This window comes from Cupressus sempervirens, chromosome 7 (genome assembly GCF_028749045.1).
Source record: "Cupressus sempervirens isolate cs-2001-9-10 chromosome 7, ASM2874904v1, whole genome shotgun sequence".
Taxonomy (NCBI): Eukaryota; Viridiplantae; Streptophyta; class Pinopsida; order Cupressales; family Cupressaceae; genus Cupressus; species Cupressus sempervirens.
This window is the reverse complement of record NC_143124.1, coordinates 195009230-195013383: the sequence shown is the minus strand read 5'-3', so window position 1 is coordinate 195013383 and position 4154 is coordinate 195009230. Positions and strand designations below refer to the sequence as shown.

The 4154-nt window shown below is 30.9% G+C and overlaps 1 pseudogene; it reads right to left on the bottom strand.

The window, feature by feature from the left end:
- Positions 1 to 1222: 1222 nt before the first annotated feature.
- Positions 1223 to 2336, bottom strand: LOC149546164 (cyclin-dependent kinases regulatory subunit 1-like; annotated as a pseudogene).
- Between the last annotated feature and the right edge of the window lie 1818 nt (positions 2337 to 4154).

The window sequence follows — 4154 nt, the reverse complement described above, 5'->3', positions numbered from 1 at the left end:
GCACTTAGGATGTTTGTGCGAGTAGGGGAGTTTCTATTATGCAAGCCTGTCAGACAGAGTAGAACTATTGACACCATCACCAACCACATATGAATTTTTAAGAGTAGAGTATAAATCCACAAACCATTAGGGGATTCAAGTTTGATATTCTTAAGGAGGTCCTTGAAAGGACCAATGGTAACAGAGGGAGGAAATAGTTTCAATCATTTGGAGGACTCTATGCAATTAACAACCAATAACTGGTTCACCAATGTGTAATTGGTGATGCATAAAGATTAATAACATTACTGTATTGATTGCAGATATGTATTTAACTTTTACTTCATATCAATTTTAAAGCATGTACATATCATACCTAACTAGCCATATTCATTAAGAGCTAAAAATTAAAATATCACACCTGACTAGCCACAATTACCAATTTAGTAAAAATAATTCACTAAAATTTCAATAGAAAAAAGAACATGAGTTTTTCAACAAATGCAGTTCTCATAGAAAATTTTCCAAAGGAAATGCATATCATTGACAAAATCAACTTTGTGAAAACTATTCATCCTTCTGCCAAATGTCATTAAGATCACTCAAACATTATAATTTGTAGGTGAACAAATAAAAAGTAACCTAAGCATATTATCTACCATATTAAAGGGGACACATTGAGCTTTGAATTCCCTACTCGTGACTGAACCAATGTATGTTGATTTCTAAGTAGCATGACTCTTATCTTAGGGAATATCAACAAACAAAAAACCAAGAGTGAACTTCACCATGACCATCGCAAAAACATGTACAAATTTATATAATAAGAAATGAATTCAACCCAAAACTAAGCACAAATTAGGACACAACAAATGCATTGTTTAGAGATAAATACAAACAAAAACTGCACTACTATAAGCTCAAAAAGATTAAAGCTATCTGGCCATATCATATTTAAGAATCACATGAAATGCCACATTGATGATTAAGTTAATATTGGGTTAAACGATCATATTCTCGAGCTAAAAATGAGTTCCCAACAATAAAACCTTAAAATCTCAACAATAAGTTAGTTGATAAATGCATCAAACCAATATCTGAGAGGAAACCCTCACAAAAAATGCTAGACAACACTATATGGGAGAAAAAAAGATGATTAAGAAGGCAAGGAAGTAACTCAATATTCACTTGAAAACTTTAGAATCAAAAAATGTCACTTCTATGGCTAATGTTGGTTTGGTAATTATTGCTGATTTTGCTGATAATTCAAAGGCCTCCAAAACAACATAATGTGGGGTTCAAGATGATCAATGGCATAATGTACCCATCCATGAGACTGTTGAACTCCAATAGCTTTCCACTCATTCTATAAAAAAAAAAAAAAAAAAAAAGCATTAACAAGCATACTTGACATAATGCATTGTATTAGAAAGAATGCTAGAGAAACATTTTTTTAGAATAACTTCAATAACTTCTAGTATGATTTCCTTTGCAAGTAGCCAATTCTTTCGAAGCAACTTTGCAATCTCTGGAGGAAGAATCACATGTCTAGATACATACAATATAAAGGTGTAAGGTGAAGGTAATGTCTAGAATGACATCCATCCAAAAGAAGAAAATTTTGAATGTAGCAAAATAGAAAAGGAAGCATGCCAATAAAGACATAGTAACACAGAGAAGTTCATTTGACATAAACATATGCAATATGGATATTAAAAAATGTAGGTGTCCTTGAATGCATGTGAATAGGCCAAACTATATGCACATCCATTCATATGAGAGTAAGAAAATCCCAAATATCAGAGTAAGTGTGTTCAAGGTAAGTACATATACATGCATATAAACAAAAAAAGGAGCACAAACAAGGTAGTGCATTATTGTTCACTAATAAGTAATTCTAAAACAAATTTTAGTTTATAGCTCTCTTTAAGATTATAAAAATTGATGCAAATTTTAAAGTATACGTAATATTTGTGTGTTTATAGGTGTATCCACATTTGTGAACTATTGTGAACCTATACATACATTAAAAATGTTCATCTTGGTCAACTTGTATCTTGGTGACAACAATCTATGTTATATATGCATTACGGATGTAAGAGGAAAAGAAAGACCCAGATACTTTTTCCTCTCTTCATACGTATGCAAAGAATAACATGAAACATAAGTTGCAGTTTTGTCTAACATAGAGCTCTAGGCTTTGCAAATTCATCCAAGCCTAAAAAAATGTTTAGTATAAATAAAACAAAGGGAGATATGAATATAAAAACCTATAGTTAAAGAGCACAAGGTCTGCATAGAAACCTGTACTCAAAATTATCATTAAAGTATTTCTCAGAATATCAGATACTAGGCATGTTGATAAAGTAGAGACCTACCAAATTTTGAAACAGTAAAGGGACTTAGATCCTAAACATCAAATCCATCTTGTAGAATAAAGTAAAAAATAGAGTGACCTAAAAGTGCATTTTCATAATTAAGACAAAAATCTCTATGGATTTTAACTTGATTTCTCAAAATTATAATCATACTAATCTGGAAATAAATTTTAATACCTAAACAAAAGAGTGATAGGTCATAAAATCCCTCTAATGTAGTTGTGCTTCATTGAAGAAATAATAAACATGCCAAGATCCATGCAGAAAATAAACCTAAAAAATCTTCTTTTGCAAAATCCAATCAGGAACACCAATAATTTGTGGTTGAAGTTGAATAGAAATACACTATATTTTTGGAAAAAATAGAAAATAAAAAATAAATTAAAACCCTTATGGGTGTACTAATTAAAAAGGGTCAAGTACCAACAAGGAAAGAAATCTTTAAAGAGAAACCAATCTATAGTAGTTCTCTAAGATGGCTACTGAAGGAAACATGTTGATGCAAGTTTTAATACCACTTCAACATGCAGAATTGAATACTCAATATTCTCAATGAAACACAAAATTGCCAACTCTCTCTTGAATAGGCATACTCATATGCTAAAAAATGTATAGGGATAGTGTGATGAAATTATGCAACCCCAAGGTTCCTTCTAGTTGTGGACTTTCACTTTGTTATAATGATGTGATATGTTGGTATCACAAAGGTACTTATGTTGTTCATTCAATGGACATCAATAACTTCAACTACTTGAAAAAAAACAAAGTGCAAATAAGAAGGGGTTTAGAAAGCTATTATATTCATTGAATGCAAGAAATTGTGAATGTCTTTGTGAGTCTACAAGACATGATAATATACCTCTCAAAGCATGAGAAGTCCTTGCACAAAGTTGATGAAATATGTGATATGATTGTTCCCCTTGAGCTTGTTGCATAATTCTTGACTACACATGAGTTCATGATATCAGTTTCTTGTTAGCATGGTTTGAATCAAATATTGGAACAAAATAGGAGTACACTCCTCACCTTTTTTAGTATATCTTCCACAATAGAGTAACAGTGAAAAAGAGATTCCACATTTCTAAACATATTCTCTTTGACTTGTTTCTTTAATATTCCAACTAATAACTAATGTAAAAAAAAATCAAGATTTACAATATCTTAACCATCAAAACATATCAAAATTAATAAAGAGAGAAACTCTTGAATGCTTGAATATTTGTACTGGAAATCTTTCCAAAACTATTAAAGTGAACACTAATCAAATTTCCCTGCATACCATTTCAGACAATACCTTTCAATTTTGACATTCTTGATAACAAGCCCAACAACATTGCTAAGAAACAATCTGAGTAAACTAAAAAGGGTTTTGTACACTAGGATAATAAATGTTTGCATATACCATTTTTAAGGGTAAAGACTCTAGTTCATCCACTTATACTATGTAAAATCTATTGTGTATGAAAGTTGATTGACAACTTACAAATCAGGTAGAATTATCATCTTTAGTGTCCTTGCATTGCTAAATGACTCAAGTATGAGACTTTTTTTGAGAAGTGTATTCTCTATTCTGCTACAACCTCTAATTTATGTAAGGCATTCTAAATTCTACAAAAACTTCCAATTGGTATTTCTATTGTTTAAAGGTTTAGATATCTTAGATGGTTCACAAGTCTAGACTTCACAGTGAAATTTTCACAAAGAGAGAAATCAACACATCCTTAGCTCCAACACAAGTGCACAAAATGTGCTACAATATTTAACATGATAAATAATTTAGTCCTTCTTGCAAACTAT